General features: G+C 58.6%; 1 pseudogene; it reads right to left on the bottom strand.

The window, feature by feature from the left end:
• Positions 1-16677: 16677 nt before the first annotated feature.
• Positions 16678-17764, bottom strand: LOC121169934 (annotated as a pseudogene).
• Between the last annotated feature and the right edge of the window lie 414 nt (positions 17765-18178).

Raw genomic sequence — 18178 nt, 5'->3', positions numbered from 1 at the left:
CGACCGTCACACTTGCAGACCTCATGCCAGGGCAAGGAGCATGCACAGCCAACTGTAGCTGGCCTCACTGGTTGTGGGGCTGTGCAGTTCCCAGGTGGCAGGCTCTGTGCTCAAGGGCAGGGCTTCAGCTTTGGAGGTGCAGCAGCTGCCACCATCCGAGGGGAGCACAGGTGCCACTAGCCCGAGGTGTATAGCTTTGGCTGCACATGCGTGAATGCGTGCCGCCCTGCCACCACCACACACTCCTCTGCCACCCCTGGTTTCTCTCAGGTGTGAGAGATTCAGGAAACAAGTCCAGAGGGTCACTTTTCTTGTGTTTCTTTTTATTTTCCGTGTATTTCCACATTTCTGACTAGAGGTGTTCTTAAACTTGCAGGAAATGCCACAACATCACACTGAGTGATGGGGGGAGAGTGCCCCTGTCAGGCCAGTGGAGGAGACAGGGGAGGGAGCGAGGCAAGGGAGCATTGGAGAAGGGACAGTGTGGGGCGGGTCTGAGCCCAGGGCAGGAGAGGTGGGAGTGGGCAGGACGCGGCAGACCCTGCTGTAGCTGGACTAGCCTGGGCTTGCCTCTTGGTATGGTGACACTTGCTTCGGTCCCAGTTCTGGAGGCCCTGACGTGTGTCCAAAGGGTCAGGTTGACCCTGGAGGTGGACAGGGCCAGGGCTGCTGGGAGTGCTCTCTGGCCCACTGCGCTGGCTTCCCAGGCAAGCCAAGGGGCCTCAGTCTCAGGATGCCATCCTAGCAACCACAGGACACAGGCTCATCCCTACCCAAAGGCCCTCCTTAGATGCCAGGAAAGCATCCAGCAGCCCTGGCCTGAATGCACTGATTCGTGTGCCCACCAGGGAGCCGAGACAGTGGGCACTCACTCTCACCAGCTTCCACACAAACCATCAGGGAGCACAGTGAAACCCCTAACTCCTCCATAGACACACAGTCTTAGTGAACAGCCGTCATGGCAACAAAGGCTTAGCCCAGTGGCCTGGCTGCTGGGTGTGTGGACACAGTAAGGGCCTGTGGCCTGGGAAGGCAGTCAAGGATGGGCAAAGACTTGGGACCCTACATTCCTGGGCAACCTGGAAGAAGCTCCTGACTTCAAATCGGCTCAGGTCCAGCTGTTGCGGTAACTTGGGGAGTGAATATTTAGACGGAAGATGTTCCTCTCTCCTCTCTGTATATCTGACTTTGCATTAAAATAAATATCTGTTAAAAAAAAAAGGCTTTTCTATTCTCCCCAATGCATCCCTGAGGTTTTCTTTCTCTGCTGAACTGATGAAAGCAAGCACCCAGACACAGCTTGGACAGGGAGCCTCCAGACCCAGGGAGCACACACAACTTGGGCACACATGCATCACGACAGGAGCAGCATGGGAGCACCCCACACAGAAGGCAGCTCCCCTCCCCAGGGTGGGCAGGGGAAGGCCTCAGGCAGGCAGGCTGAGCCAGAGCCCACGAGCCTGAAGCCAACCTGCTGGGCTCTCCCGCCTCTGTCTGGGTGGTGGTGGTGGGGCTGCTGTAGGACAAGAGGTGGCCCCCTGCAGTCCCCAGGTCTGGTGATGGAGTGAGAGGCACAGGGGGTGGGGACACAGGTGTGTGCACAGGCATGGGTGGGCTCCCTGTGCTTCCTGAACTCTAGGAAAGGGGCCTTCCCAGCTGGTAGGTAGAGAATCCAAGTGCAGAGGAGGAAGTGAAGGAGGGGCAGGAGGGCCAGTGTCCTGGGATGGGGACCTTCCCAGCAGGTGGCAGAGAGAGAGAGAGAGGGTACTGGCAGCCCTGGCCATGGCATCCCAGCCTTATCTGGGCTCCCCTCCTCCTTGGCTCTGAGAGAGCCCTGGTCTATCCCTGGTGACTGTGGATGATGGCAGGGCTCAGGACCCTGGCCCTCCTGCTGCCTGAGTCACTGCCTGTGAGCAGCTGGCAGCATTCATGATGTCACAGTCACTGGCAGGTGTACATCCTGAGAGTGACACAAGCAGTGGCCTGTAGTCTGCTGACTAGCAAACTGTGAAGGTGTTAGAAGTGACCGTAGGAGACACGTTTGTTGAATTCAATGGCTTCTCAATGGAGGTGAGTGGGACTTAGACTGTGCGTGTGCTGTGGCATGGGGACAGCCACTCCCAGGTGGGAGGCGCTGGCTTTTCAGGTGTATCGTGCATGGTTGAGCTCCTGAGCTGTGAGGGGTGCCCCTGTGTTCAGGGCGTGTGCACAGCCACCTCACTCCTACACTGTGCTCTGTGGCATGTGTGAATGTGTCCTTGTGCGGGACTCAAAGTTATGCCCTGGTGTTCTTTCTGCTCAGCTGTCACTGGGGTGAGTGGGGAAGAGGCAAGCCCCCAAGGTTAAAGTTAGCACACACAGACTGCGTGGGGCAATGTCATTTGTCCTTGATAACACTTTCAAGTGGGCAGCACAGGAATGGCTGAGCTCTCTCCTAACTGATGAGTCACCAGCCATGTGGAAGGTCTTCCTGGGTCCCCATGCAGGTGACGTCCCACAGAACAAGGCCTGCCCAGTGAAGGGACACAGTGAGGGTCAGGGAGCCCTTAGACCCCAGGACTCTCCCTGAGACCCCGATGGTCATGGGGGTGGTGACCCCTTCCAGCTCCATGCTGCTGTGGGTGCTGGGGGCTTTCCCGTTGACTTTGCACACAGTTTCTCTCTGCTCCTCACTGCTCCCTGAGGTTTTCTTTCTCTTCTGAACTGATGAAAGCAAACAGCCAGAGACACCTTGGACAGGGAGCCTCCAGACCCCGGGAGCACACACACTTTGGACGCACACGCATCAGGACAGGAGAGGAATGGAAGCACCCCACACAGAAAGCAGCTCCCCTCCCCAGGGTGGGCAGGGGAAGGCCTCAGGCAGGCAGGCTGAGCCAGAGCCCACGAGCCTGAAGCCAACCTGCTGGGCTCTCCCGCCTCTGTCTGGGTGGTGGTGGTGGGGCTGCTGTAGGACAAGAGGTGGCCCCTGCAGTCCCCAGGTCTGGTGATGGAGTGAGAGGCACAGGGGGTGGGGACACAGGTGTGTGCACAGGCATGGGTGGGCTCCCTGTGCTTCCTGAACTCTAGGAAAGGGGCCTTCCCAGCTGGTAGGTAGAGAATCCAAGTGCAGAGGAGGAAGTGAAGGAGGGGCAGGAGGGCCAGTGTCCTGGGATGGGGACCTTCCCAGCAGGTGGCAGAGAGAGAGGGTCCTGGCAGCCCTGGGCCATGGCATCCCAGCCTTATCTGGGCTCCCCTCCTCCTGGGCTCTGAGAGAGCCCTGGTCTATCCCTGGTGACTGTGGATGATGGCAGGGCTCAGGACCCTGGCCCTCCTGCTGCCTGAGACACTGCCTGTGAGCAGCTGGCAGCATTCATGATGTCACAGTCACTGGCAGGTGTACATCCTGAGAGTGACACAAGCAGTGGCCTGTAGTCTGCTGACTAGCAAACTGTGAAGGTGTTAGAAGTGACCGTAGGAGACACGTTTGTTGAATTCAATGGATTCTCAATGGAGGTGAGTGGGACTTAGCATGTGCGTGTGCTGTGGCATGGGGACAGTCACTCCCAGGTGGGATGTCCTCGGTCTCCCAGGTGTATTTTCCATGGTTGAGCTCCTGAGCTGAGAGGGGTGCCCCTGTGTTCAGGGCGTGTGCACAGCCACCTCACTCCTACACTCTGCTCCCCTGCATCTACACAGCAGGTGTGAACATGTCTCTGTGTGTGTCCGTGTGGGATCACAGCCGTTATTCTGCTCAGCTCTCACCTGGTACAGAGCGGGTGGGGAACAGCTGGGCCAATCTGTGAGCCCAGACCCTGGGAGTTTGAGAAGGGCAGGGAGACCCCGGGGGTTGGTTGCTCTGCTTGGGTCGGAGTCTCCCTCCTGGGAAGCCATCCCTGCACCACCATCCTTCTGTCCCCTGCACTGGGACCCAGCCACCAGGTGCCTGCCTGCCTGCTTGTCAGGCTCTTCCCTGCTCTGACCATGGAGACAGACCTCATGGGGCATCAGTTCCTGGCCACTCATTTGTACTGGGTCGTGTGTGTGTGTGTGTGTGTTTTACAGTATCAGTGGGTCTGCCCTGAGCACCCTGATGTTCCTGGAGGAAGCCCAGTCGATGGCCGAGGAGAGAGCTCAGATCTTCTCCCTCTATGAACAGGTACGGGGCAGGTGCTGGGGAGGAGGTGGTCACTGCCTCAGACTGTGGCTGTGATGCCAAGCCCTGGCATCTCTGGGGACACAAAAGAGAGAGGGGCTGGACTCCGATCACCCCTGTTCTTTGACCGGAATCCCCTCTTGGCTTCAGGGACCCCGCAGAAGGCTCCTTGCTGATCCTGGAGATGAGGACAAAGACAACATCCAGCTCATCCCGGACAAGTTTGGCTTCTTGCGGTGAGTTGCTCACCCTGAGCAGGTCTCAGGAGGCCAGCCAGACTCGGCCCAGTCCAGGCTGACTCCTTGTGTGGCTGATGTGAGCACACAGTCCCCTCGCCCCTTGGGCATCCTGTGCCTGCTCAGGCCAGTAGCCTCACAGCTGCTGCAGAGGGGCTGCCACTCCCCAGGGCATGGGCCTGATGACAGCACTAGACCCCACAGACAGCAACTGCCTGGTCCTGGAGCCCTGAGCTCACAGTCACCAAGGCCTGCCTGGCATGGGCCAGCAGGATGGCCACCTCCCCTCTTCCCTTCTCACTTCCCTGGACTGAGGTCATGCGGCTGCTTCTTCCCGGACGTCTTTGGAGGTAGAAGTGCCCGGTGTGAGACTCACGGCTCTGCTTCCATCCCCTTCCTTTCCAGGGAGAAGTCACAGCCCAGGGACAGAGCCCTGGGGACTAAGGTGAGAGCCAGCCCTTGGCCATGGGCCCCTCCTCTGGTCAGCAGAGCTGGGGAGCACGTGGGTGCAGGAGGTGGGCAGTGGGAGCTGCAAGGTGCTGCACCTGCCCTTCTTGCAGGCACCTGTGGGGGTGAGAGCCACAAGCTCTGTGGCATGTGGGGCTCCTTCCGTGAGTCCACACAGGGCACTGAGCTGCTCCTGAGGGTGGCTCTCAGAGCCCAGACACTGGGCTCATCCCATCCTCTCTCCTTGTGCAGCAAAGACGGACAGAGTCCCGGAGACTCCGAAAGTGGGTCCAAATGTTGGGAAACTATTCCAAGTACCATCAGAGTGAAAAGGTAGTGTGGAAGGGAGCGCCCCCTGGGGACCACACTGAGCAGCACAGGGATGAGCAGGGCCCTTTGCTGGGCTGCACATCTCTGCCTCTCAGACACCCGGGCTAACTGTCCTGCCCTAAAGAACATGGGTCACCTAAACCCCATGTCCACACGTGCAGGGGACTATCCTAGGAAACAAGCCAGGCTCACCACTGTGGAAATGCCCAGATGCAGATCCCACAGAGAGCAGGCAGTGCATGCCCACCTGGGCCCTCAGCCCTGCCCTCCTCTCACTGTGGGTCACCAGGTTCAGGCAGATCCTCCCTCTGCTGACAGCACATGGAGTCATGGATTCCCCATTCTGGTCCCTCCCCTGATCCTCCTTCCCCAGAGTGCCCATGGCCCCACTCTCCTGAGCCCCCTCTCTCCTGCAGTTCTACCAGAGATGCCGCAAGGGAATCCCCAGCGAGGTGCGGGGGAGAGTGTGGAAAATGCTTTTGGATGTAGAAGCCAAGAAGGCCCAGAACCCGGGGACATTCGAGGTATGGCTGTGCCCTAAGCCCACAAACAACTGTCCAGCTCAGGCCTTAGCACCATTGACCCAATACCCAAAGGTGAATGGTCCTGCAATGGAGCCTGGGTGCCTCCTCATCCTGCTTTCATGTCTTGGCATCCTGCTCCTCAGACCCAGCCATGCCTGGCCACCTGTGCTTCTGACCAGGCCCTGCCCTTCTCCCTGTTGGGCACAGCTGGGCAGCTTGGCACAGGGCAGGCACTGAGCAGTGGCTATGTCGGTCCATGATGGGCAGGAGGCTGCAGTGTGACACCCTGACCTTCCACAGGCTCTGTGCTATCTGGCCTGCCCTCACCGGGGCCTGCCTTCTCCTGGCCTTGCATCACCCAGCAATGCCCACATCTCAAGTGGCTGGTCCACTTGTCCCACTCAGCCGTCAGCAACTTGTGGGAGATGTGGGAGCAGGACCTGAGAGGGTTGGCAACAAGGGCCAACTGTCACCCTCCTGTGCTGCCATCAGGAACTGGGCCCACTGGTGTAGCCAGCCCTATCCCTCACATCACCAACGCCAAGTCTTGAGTTGGTAGTTGCCGCTGAGAGCTGGGCTGGGAGCCATTCATCTCCCAGGGTCAGATCAAAGCCAAGGGCAGCTTCCACTGTCTGGATGGAGATGGGTTCTCCTGCAGGGGGCAGCACTGAGGCTGATGAGGCTGTGGCTGAGAGCCCAGTGGGGAGGAGCTGAGAGCTGGTTGGGGCTGCTGCCTGAGCAGTGCTGTGGGCAGGAGGGGACTTGGCAGAGGGACGTGGTCATGCCGCTGGCCTGATGCTGACCACAGTGGTCCCCTGTGCAGATGCTGAAAGAGCAGGCCCGAGTGCATTGTGATCAATTCCACCTGATTGACATTGCGGTGCAGAGGACATTCCCCAATCACCTGCATTTCAGAGAGCGCTATGGCATGAAGTAAGGCGTCTGGACTGCTGGGGTCCTGGGGGGTGTGGAGGGGCCAGGGAGCTGGGGGTTGGGGGAGACTAGATGGAGTTCTAAAGCACAGGGCATTTATGGGAAAAACAAATAGACCCATAGGCCTTATTTATACTGCATACACTTTCCAAAGACACAGCATGAGAGAAAGAAAGGAGAAGACACTCAAGGGCAGATAACCTATTGCACTCACACCTCATCATGCTATGACTGCCAGCATGTGCAAAGAGCCCTTAGGTGCCATTGTTAACCAAGAGCAATGGACAGCCTGCCAGCACCCAGGGACACAGGCTCGGGGGAGGGTGGGGGACACTGCATGAGAGCACAGGCAGTTCATGTCGTGCACAAGGGACGCAGGCTTAGTGCCTGCATCAACACGGCTGCCTGCTCTTGCTGCTAGAGTGGTGGAATGATCCAATCAGGACACTGTGGCCGTGAGTGTGGGACACAGGCACGGGGCTGGGTCATTGCTAGGAGGAAGGGGCAGAGGTCCTGCTGCTCAACAGCACCCCGGGCAGATGCTCACAGAGAGCCACATCCAGTTCCCATGGGAACACACCACACGCAGGCACACTTCCCCAACCACTGAGGAACCCAGTGCAAACAAGAACCGCCTACTCGGCTCTACTGCTGTGTTCACACTCAGGAAACATGGAGGTAGCCTGGGTGACGGTCACCTGGGAACGGCTCATCTGTGTGGTGTCTGATTCCTAGACAGGCATCAGAGATTCAGGGAGAGGCAGGAAGCCCAGGTCCCTCCTCTGCTGACCTGAAGGATCCCGGGCTTGTTCTGCCAAGTCAGGAGACAGAGCCTCAAGGCCGGCCTGTTGAGGCTGTGAGCCATTCAAGGACAGCTGAAAGAGGCCAAGGCCAGAGGCCAGGATGAGGCAAGGGTGGCGCAGGCTGGTGGAGGGGGAGAGGTGCCAAAAGACTGCATGGGGAACTGCTGGGTGCAGGGACTGCCCCTCACATGGCTGCACTGGCTGTGGGTGGTGACTGTCTGAGGCATGGAACACCCTCAGACTGCACCTCGTCTGTGAGATGCTCAGCTGTGCCAAATGGAAAGGCAGCAGAAGGAAGGTCCGACTGCACACACTGCACCCCTGAGATGTGTGTGGGTCCTGGTGGGCAGCCGTCACCCAGACAGTGCAGAACATGCAGTGGCCTGAGCAGGGCCCTGCTGCTGTGGCAGAGCAGTGGACTGGGCCCTCTGTGGGACTGGCAGGATGTGGTGGGTGGCAAGGAAGCAGCGCCGCCTCCTCTCTCTTCCAGACAACGGGCCTTATTTGAAGTGCTGGCAGCCTATGCAATCTACAACCCCGTGAGTATGCTCGAATGCCTTTTGCAGGTTCTGTTCCTGGGCTGTCCATCCAGGGAGTCCCTTGTCCCAGAGAAGCAAGGTGGGCTTGTTGGGGGCTCTGTGATCCCCACTGGAGAGAGTAGGGTCAGGGTCCAGGCTCTGGACGCCACCTCGAGTTGTGGAAAGAGAAGGAGTGCCTTCCCCGTGATCTGCTCTCTGTGCCCCAGGAGCAGGCAGGGTGGAGGATGCTTCTCTGAGTACCTGCGTTCCACAAGGAGGATGGGTAAGCTGTGCCACTTTGCAGTGCTCATCACAGTCAAGCCTGGGCAGTTTTGACGCTGTGGCCCCCATCAGACACACGGCAGGTGCCATGGGACTGAATGCCATTCACACAGTTCCATGATCTCGCAAACCCACTCAGAGGTTTCCCATGTTGGGTGCAGCTGCTGGACACCTCGGGAGACCCCACCAAGGTCTGGGCACCCCATCCTCCTGACTCAGCCTCAGGAACACTGCCTGGTGCCTGAATGAGTGGTGGCCAGAAAGCATGGATTCACACTCCTGATGTGTCTGTTGTGTGCTCTGGTCCTGGCAGGCCTGAGCCCAGTGCTTCTTCCTTCTGTCTGAAGTGGTACCCACTAGGGCACCCCTAGAGGGCAGAGCTGCAGGGGCTGCCTTAGGGGTGCAGCCTGGATTCCCACAGCAGCCTGCCCCACCCTGAAATCTTGGGGTACACACATGTGCTTGCCTCTTGTCTCTCCCAGCCACTTCCTGAGCTGAGGCCCTGCAGGGCTGTCTCCAGGAATGTGGGAATCTGGCACACGCTCCAGTTCTTAAAGCCCTGAGAGCCAAGGGCATGACAGGCCCAGGGGTTCCCTCCTCCATCCTCCTACTCCCTTAGCAGGTGACCAACCCTCCCAGGGAGGTCACCCAACCCACCTGAGTTCATGCTGACACAATGTTCTGGGCTCTTGCAGGAGGCGGTTGGCTATGGCCAGGGCCTGAGTCACATCGTGGCTCTCTTCCTTATGTGGTTGGACGAGGAAGACGCGTTTTGGGCCCTGGTGCAGGTGATGGAGAAGGAAAAGTATTCCATGTCTGGTAGGTAGATGGGAGAGGTGGGCCCTGTGCAGGCAAGTCCACTCCCGACACGCAGTCACGTGCCTGGGTCTGTGTCCTCACTGGCTTCTGGTGTGGAGGGAATCTCCCTTTGGAGAGTTCCTTAGAAGCCAGGGCTGGCAGAGGCCTCGTGTGCTGAGCCACACAGTGGCCTCCCATCACCCAAGGCCCTGCAGCTTTGCTCTGGCTGTCACCTGTGTGGGTACCTCCAGACCAATAGGTCCTGTCCATGTCCAAGTGACTCATGTCCACACTGGCCTCTGTGCCTCCCAAGGGTCTACCCGGATGCCCACCCACTGAACACTCCCGAAGGCAGCAGCCCCACTAGGCAACCCCGCGTGCCCCAACTCATGCACGCGGGCATGGTCACGATGCACCGAGTCTGGCTGCAGCGTTTCCCACAGTCACGTGGGACAGCCTGGATTGCATCCCACACAGTCCTGCACGCACCCACATGCTGAGGTTTCTCTCCCTGGCCATCTGTCCACCCACCTGTCCCCTGAGAGTCTCCTCTGGCCCTGCCTGTGGCTCTGCCGCCTTCCTGGGAAGGGGCTCTGATCCCAGGGCTGGGGCTGATCCTACTCAGGGCTCTACAAACTGGGATCACCAATGCTGGAGACACTCCTGGAGCACCTGGGACACATCGTGCACCGCACACTCCCGACTCTCGGAAAACACCTGGTGAGTGAGCGCTCCTTGCTCTGGCCCAGGGCCCTGCTCACATGGAGGGAGTGCCACCAAATCTCCAGCCTTTGTTTATTCGGGGCTGATCTCCCTAGGCTGTGCATGGTTCCCTGGGTCTGTGGCAGTGTGGGTGTAACGTTTGCCTCCCATCACTTGTGCCTGGCCTTTGCAAAGATGTAAGGGGGATGCTGCCAAGAGCCTGTGTGGCTGTGAGGTGCAGATGCAGCAGCTGCCGGGCTCCCTGCACCCAGTGGCTCTGCTAAGGGGCTCCGAGTAGGGGAGTTGCAGGCCTGCTCCCAGTCCTTAGCGCCCTCTGCTTTTTTCTCAGAAGAAGCAAGGAGTGAGGCTGAGTGACACCATGGCCCGCTGGTTTACCCACTGTTTTCTGGATGAGGTAAGTGTCCGCAGGAATCCCTCACCCAGGGAATCTGCTGCCCCAGGGCCTGGCTAATCCTCCCACTCATACATGCTGTCCACAGCAGGGCTGAGCTCGCCCACCTCAGCAGACCCGGGAGGGACCCTGCTCTACACAGGGAGACCCTGCCCTGCAGGCGGTGGCCCGGGAAGATGCTGAGTCTCCCAGCCAGCAGGGAGGGACAGGTGCCCTGGGCACACTGCAGCAGAAGCCTGAGCAATCCCTGAGCCTGCAGGAGCAGGCAGGAGATGCCCAAGGCCTGGGCAGCCTCCACAGGGTGGAGCTGTGCTGTGGCCTCACTGCTGGGTTGGACACAGGGCCCTGTTGTCACACACAGGTCACAGTGGCACCTGCCTTCCCATGTCCTCCAACACACACAGAGCCCTCTCCATGCCCCCATGGCTCTGTCTGTGCTGGCCAGGCCTCAGCCCTCCTCTCTCTGGGCTTGCATGCTCACATGTGGCTGACAGACGTGGCCCCAGCAGCTAGCCAGAGGAGTCCCCACCTAGGAGCCTATGGCATCATGTGAGGCAGCTTCCGGGGTCTGCAGCTGTGCTGGGGCATGGGCCCTGCCCCCTACAGCCCATGGGGGTCCTGCTCAGGCCTGGATGGGTGGGGTCCTCTCATGCCTGCTCTTCCTAGGTGCCGTTCCCACTGGCCCTGAGGCTATGGGATACCTTTATCCTGGAAGGGGCACAGGTGCTCAGCACCATGGGCTATGTGGTGTTGAAACTGAACCAAAGTAAGTGCTCAGGGCTGGAGAGGCCAGAGTGCCAGGGGAGAGGAGCTGGGGTCCCCTGGTGATGCCCAGGGAACAGGGCTTTGGGTGGGGATGAGGAGGCCTGGGAAGCCCTGGTACGTGGGGAGGGCTCTGAGAATGCCCCTGGGATACCCCCATCAGTCCAGCACAGTCCACAGGGGGGCATCAGCAGGGTCCTTCCTGGGCAGTGTGGCCCTGCCCAGTCCCTTCCATGCTTGGCTTGTCACCCACGGGTTCCCAGGGCAGCAGCTGGCAGCTATTAGTGCAGGGACAGGGCTTGGAGCAGCCGTGGCTGCTGGGCCATCCCTGTGGACCCTCCTGTCTGACACCCACCCTCTTGCCTAGAGCGCCTGCTCAAGATGACCGGAAGTCGCCTCAGGGTGACCCTTAAGCAAAAGTGGGACCTGGATGATGATGCTGTCATCAAGCAGCTGCAGGCCTGCAAGCATGAGCTGGCCAAGCGAAAGTGCCTGCTGCCTCCCGCAGGTGGGCCCTGCCCAGGACTCAGGCGGATCTCCGTTGGGGTGTCAGCAGTGGGAGGACATGGCAGTGGGGCATTCTACCTCCTCCTCATGGCCCTGTGTTCCCCTGCTCCTCGGTTCTGTTAGAGAAGCTTCTGATCACAAGGCCTGGCTGGGCCTCGGGCAGCTTCCAGATGTGCCCATGTGGGAGGGTGCAGGGGCTCTCCTACCCCCACAGAGGCACCTCCCCACCTGGAAGGCTCAGTCTCCCTGACTCCACATGTGGGCACAGGACTGAATGTCCTTGAGCACAACCAGAGTGCGGCTGAGTGTGGCATTACAGCCTCAGCTGGGCCAAGGCCTCTGAGGGCTCCTGGTGTGATGGGAGTCCCTGTGTGTGCTCACAGCTGCTGCTGGAGATGGCCGGGGAGCCTGGGTCAGCCATGCGGCACAGAGCTGGTTTGTCCCAGCTGGAGGATACAGAGTGTGCCCAGGGCAGGCCTGTGCAGGAACTGGCAAGGCCCAGCTGTGCCTCCCAGCGGGTGCCTTCCCTGTGTCCGTGTGCAGCAGAGATGGTGATGGCTGAATTGTCCAGCACCCGGGGTTCATGTTGTGCTCAGGTGGCAGAGGCCCAAGGACTGGGAGCACAGAGCCTGCCCTGCCCCCTGTGAAGGAGAGCATGCCCCGTCCCCCAGGGCTGCCTGGGACTGCAGCTCTGCCCAACATGCTGTCTCTTCCCACCAACACTGGAGCATTCAGATTCATTGTGGTCATTTAGGAGGACTCAGATGCTCCTAGGTCAGCCATTCCCATGATGGGGCACACAGAAGCAGGGGTTAGGTGTCAGGGGCACCCCTGGATCCTCAGTGGATGCCAAGTGTGCCCTGAAATGAGCCTGAGAGGAAGGGCGCTCAGGGCCCGTGCACATCTAGGGGGGCATCCAGGGAGCCATCCAGGGGATCCAGAAGTGTCCCTGCCACAGCCCTGGCCCAGGCCGCGCACAGCCAGTTCCAGGGTCAGCAGCCTGGAGGGTGTTCTCATGTCAGCCCTGGTATTGGGGACCCAAAGGGTGAGGTATGGGCGATTCACCCTGCAGGCCACATGGCGCCTGTGGAGAAGCAAACCTGCTCTTTTTTCCTTTCAGCAAAGCCCAGTGAGGCATGCAGCAAGGGCCATGGGCAGGGCCACGTCCCTGAGAGGCCTGCTGCTGCCCCCACAGCCCTGCAGGACAGGGAGACAGCTCAGGACCCCAGGCCGCTGTGCCAGCGCCCTGAGTCTCCAGTTTCCCTGGCCAAGACTAGCTTTTCAGAAACATCCAGTGTTTGTGTTGTTTCGCTAGAAGACACAGACAAGGAGGACAACTCTACGGACGAAGACATCTTTGAGGACCTTGAGCAAGACACCCCAGTGCTGGCTTGCGGGACTGCACGTGGGCCCAGCCCTGCCAGGGCCCCATGGAGCGTATGGCACGGAGGAAGGCTGCTCCGGTGGTGGAGTCTGCCGAATCTCCCAGTGCCTGTGCATGGCACAGACGGCCCGGCCCCAGAGCTGGGCAGCCAGGAGGGCCCACGGGCCCCTTCCCTGCATTACCTCAAGCCTGTTGGCCCAGGGCCCAGGCAGGCCATATGGGTTCCAGTAACAGGGCTGAAGACGGCTTCATGCCAGGACCTGCACCAGTCTCTCCTGGAGCGTGGTGACACTGATGGACTGTTGCCTCCCCGAGCCTCACTGATGGGAGAACAGCCCCGCCTGCACTCCCTAGCTGGAGACCTCTTTGCTGGCCCCTCCCAACTCCTCTTGGTTGACTAGGCACATGAGTCCAGGCACTGAGCCTGGAGCTCTGGGGCTGTGCCCCCTTGTGCCCTCCTGAAGGAACTCTCAGGACTTCTCACCCTCTTGATGCGCAATTAAATTGTTTGTTTGGAATGCATTTGGTCCCATTTTGTGCCCCCAGAGCCCAGCTGTAGCAGTTTTCCCAGGTTCTTTTTTTTTTTTTAAGATATATTTATTCATTGGAAAATCAGATATACAGAGAGGAGGAGAGACAGAGAGGAAGATCTCCTGTCCGTGCGATGATTCACTCCCCAAGTGAGTGTAACGGCCGATGCTATGCTGATCCGAAGCCAGGATCCAGGAACTTCTTCCGGGTACCCCACACGGGTGCAGGGTTCCAAGGTTGGGCCATCCTCGACTGCTTTCCCAGGCCACAAGCAGGGAGCTGGACGGGAAGTGGAGCTGCCGGGATTAGAACTGGTGCCCATATGGAATCCCGGCGCCTTCAAGGTGAGGACTTTAGCCGCTGCCATGCCGCAGGGCCCTTCCCCAGCTTCCTATTGAGTGGTCAGAAACTCCAAGCCCTCAGCCACAGGCAGAGACCTGCTGACCCCAGGGGGCTGCACTGCACTGCTGGGGAAGAGCTGCTATGGGCATGGGTGCGCGTGCCGGCCATGCTTATCCCAGGTCAGACCCTGAGATGGTGGTGCCAGGAGTTCAAGGTCACAGGAGGAGCTCACCCAGGGGAAGGGACTGCCAGCGTCCCTCAGCACACAGGTTTCTGAAAGGGCTCTGGTAGCTGGGTTAGAGCACCCGTTGGTTTGTGTGAGATGTGGGGCCGGGGACGGAACGACCCTGCAGTTACATGCACCAGTATGTGTGTAGGCTGATGGGGGTGACTGAACTGAACCCCACACTAGCTGGTGCATCACAAGGGTCAAGTCTGAGGTCAGCCTGGGTTTCTTTGTGGACTTCTCAAGTAGACTCCTAGACTCAGGTCCTGGCTACAGGGAAACACAGGCTGTGTGGTCTGACCTTGGGGTGCATGTATGGGGACTGGCCCTCAGTTGCTGATGCCCATGTGTTGGACCGCATGCCCAGGTGTGTACACAGGGATCATGGCAGCTGGCTCAACTAGGCCAGCAGGGGACATTGACTGCCTTGCCAGAGGATGGAGAGCGGGACAGGTTGACCGACTCTCCTGGCCAAGCTGTGCAGCATGTCCCTGGGGCTGCCCATGCACTCAAGTGGACTTGGTCATGTGATAGACCTCAGACAGATTTTCTCAACCATTGAACAGTGATCCCCCAAAGTTCTCAAAACCATCAAGGCAGTCCAGTGGCACCCTTGAGATACTCTTCCCCACTTTGAGGTCACTAAGGTGTCATCCAATGATGGCCTCCAACCATGGATGTTGATATAGTTTGACAACAAGAAGAACACAGAAGAAAAAAAGAATACTGCACCATGGGTCCCAGTCCCACCCACCTTCTCTGTACCTGACCTTTGCACCCTAGTCAGAGGTCCAGTGCAAATACCAGTGTGTGTGTGTGTGAGCTGATGAGGGTGATGGCTTGAGTAAGACCCCACACTGGCTGGCACACACAGGAGTCAGGTCTGGGGTCACCTCTGGTGATGTTTTTATTTGGACCCTCAACTGGCCCATTGGACTCAGAGCTGCAAACAAGTGGAAATCACTGGAGCTTTGATGTGATGATGGAGTGTATACCATCAGAACTGGGTCTCCTCGCTCCTGTGGCCTGTGAAGTGGACAACATGCCCAGACACACAGGAGGGATAGGACAACCAGGTCATTGAGGTCTACAGAGGACATCTAGCATCATGGAGGAGGCACAAATTGGAGAGCTCTCCCAGCCAAGCTTTGACAAGGAGTGTCTGGGTGAGTGGAGACGCTAAGGTGGGCTGTCAGCCAATGGACCTTGGAGGGATGTCCTCAACATTGGAATGACAGGATCAACATCATCTCAGAACTATCAAAGCATTGCAGCAGTGCCCTCAGAGCATGCTCCACACCAGGGACCCTGGGATGAGACTGAGTGGCCTTCCCCCATGCCTGGGTACCGCTGCAGTTGGGCTGCTCTGAGTGGCCCTCCACCCTTCTCTCACAGCTTTCCCCAGATGCAGGAAGAAAAAAGGGGATTGGAGGCAGTTGTCTCATCCATTTTACCCCAATTGCTTGACCCTTCTCACCCTCACGGATGGTCCACATGGGCACGTATCCCTCTAAAGGAGGTAAAAATCATCAAAAAGTTACATTAGGGCCATTCAAGATAGCCTAATGTTTAAGGTCTTGCCTTAAAAGTGCTGGGATCCCTTATGGGCACCGATTCTAATCCCAGCAGCTCTACACCCCATCCAGCTTGCTGCTTGTGGCCTGGGAGAGCAGTGGAGGAAGGCCCAAAGCCCTGGGTTCCTGTACCTACATGGGAGTCACGGGAAAAATTCCTCACTCCTGGCTTCTGCTCAGCGTAGCACAGGCCATTGTGGTCACTTGGGGAGTGAATCATCGGACAGAAGATCTTCCTCTCTGTCTCTGCTCCTCTCTGTACATCCTGTTTCCAACAAAATAAAACAAATCTTCAAAAAATTATATGAACTGGTTATTGTTTAAACCTTCTTCCCCCCATGACAAAACAAAACAAAAAAAGAAACAAAAACCTTATTTCAAACTTTTGATCTGGGACCCACTTCTCAGACCCCTGCCCTGTCCAAGACCCAAACACCAGGAACACACAGCCACATGCAGTGATAAATTTACCCTCACACCACCCCCCACCATTACACTTTGTACTCTTTCAGAAGCCACAATGGTACAGAAATGCAGCCATTTGAAATGGGTAAGATACAGAGAGAGCAGTTGCCCAGTGGGTTTTCAGCAGTAGAAAGGAAAGAACCAAAATGGCCCTTGTCACTTTCTCCCTGTGGAGAAAAATATGACCCTTCCCACTAACTCCCTTGTCTGCTCATCCAAAGCCACAGCAACATGAAACACAGGTGTCCAGCACTTGGCCAGAACCTGAAAGGGGCCCCGCGACCCTGCCACGCAGGCCACACCCACTGAAGGCAGGTCACAAACCCTCCCACCACCCTCACCACCACCACCTGCTTCCTTCCCTAGAAGATTCCCAGAAATGGGACACGGGCAGCCAATCCCTCCCCAGGCTCTTCTGCAGGTCACTTGGAGGTCAGCATAGAGACGGCTACCACAGGAAACTGGCCCGGACCCTTAAGAAATGGTCCAAGGATCAAATGAGTGTAGCCTGCACTTGAAAGAAAGGAGAAGAGTAACCACACGTGGGAAAGAAGATGCCAAGATCCAGGACAAGCAGGTGGAGCCTACTGCCGCCCAGAAAGCCTGAAAGCGTCCTTTGCTGGGAGAGGCTGGCGCTGGGGCGAGCCTGGCACATGGAACCTCCCCTCTTAACCCCCAACCCCACCTCCAGCATGCTCTACCACCCACCCCCAAACAGACCACAGGTCTGTACGATCCAGGAGTTTGTTCACTTTGAGAGTCATCTTCAAGGCAGCTTCGAAACCGACGATCTTTCCAGAAGCATTGTCCAGACTGAAGAGGTTGGCAGAGCTGCGGATGTGCCAGCGCGTGGGGTTCTGCAGAGCCCTCCCAGCCCAACGCCTTTCAAGTCTCAAGGGAGGGTGACCTGCACTGCCTGGGGGCTCTGGCAGCAGGGGGACTGGGCGCAGAAGCAGTCCCTGAGCTCCCTGTTGAACAGGAAGCACAGGACGGGGTTGATGCCAGCCTGTGCAAGGTGAGCCACAGTGAGGCCATCAGGTTGGCCCGGACACTTCTCAGTCTTGAACTCCTCCAGCACGAGCAGGGGATGCTTGCCACAGCCAGGCCTTGCCATCAGGACACCCACGAGCACGGGTGGCATAAGTCCACGGCCAAACCCCACTGTCCAGTTGGCAGCTGCTGGGCCTGTGGCACTGAGCCGTGGAAGGTCCAGTCGTGGTTACAGTGGGTACTAGGCACACAGGCCACATTTTGCAGTGATCACGGATGAAGAAATGCAGGTGGAGGTAGACTAGGTGTGTGGCACCCAGCATCATGCTGAATAACAACAGGAAGCCGAGCGTCTGAGGTGCCATGAGTCCTCTGCTCCAGGGCACATGGCGCGTGCTCCTTGTCTGCACTGTTTTCCAGCAAGGGTAGGAAGGCCCTGGCCAGTGCCAGTGCCCAGGAGACACACACCAGCATGGTAGCGCACCGCCAGCTGGCCAGGCGGTCAGTATAGCTGAAGACACCCACTCCGAGCAGCAGGAAGGGGACCTGGAAGCAGAAGAGCCCGGCCAGGAAGGTGAGCAGCCTGCAACCCAGCGCGCCCAGCAGGGTCCCCTGGGCGGCTGCGGCCACCTGTGCAGCCAGCAGGACTGGCAGGAGTTAGGAGAGCTTGCACAGCCCTCTGCCAGCACAGGTGCAGCAGCAGGCAGTGAGGGCACATGCAGGCTGAGCTCCCACAGGGCTAGCAGTGCCAGCAGCACGTGGCCCGCCAGGCTCGCGCCCAGCAGCAGGCTGAGTGTGGCCAGCTCGAAGCCCAGCGCCGCTGCCTGGCCATCGCCGCTGACCATTGAGCTGGCGCTCACCATCGCGGTCTCTCCTGGCGTGCACAACACCCCGGGGCTGACCTCGCCCTCTGGACTCTCTCTGGCCGCCCCGCCCGCGCTCAGGTGCCACTGCTGCTGCAGCCACGCGGGCCCTGGGCGAGCCCCCTGCAGTAGCACCCTGCATTCTCCTCCTCCATGCTGCTGTTGGAGCCGCAGCAGAGCGCCAGAAATGCCGTATTAAATTGTGTGGAAGGATTGTATATTCCGAGGCTACGTGCATATGTGATGTTGTTACAGTGATTTAGGATGCAAACAGCTGATTAAAATGTGACTCTGGGCCGGGCACAGTGGTTTCGCGGCTCAGGTACTCCCCTTGATCATGAGCGTGATTCTTATCCAGACAAAACACTCCCATCCAGCTCCCTGCTTGTGGCCTGGAAAGCAGTGGAGGATGGC

This window comes from Ochotona curzoniae, unplaced genomic scaffold (assembly GCF_017591425.1).
Source record: "Ochotona curzoniae isolate NIBS_2020 unplaced genomic scaffold, NIBS_Ocur_1.0 scaffold_2453, whole genome shotgun sequence".
Lineage (NCBI taxonomy): Eukaryota > Metazoa > Chordata > Mammalia > Lagomorpha > Ochotonidae > Ochotona > Ochotona curzoniae.
Note: the sequence above shows the minus strand (reverse complement) of the source record. Positions and strands in the feature narration are given on the sequence as shown.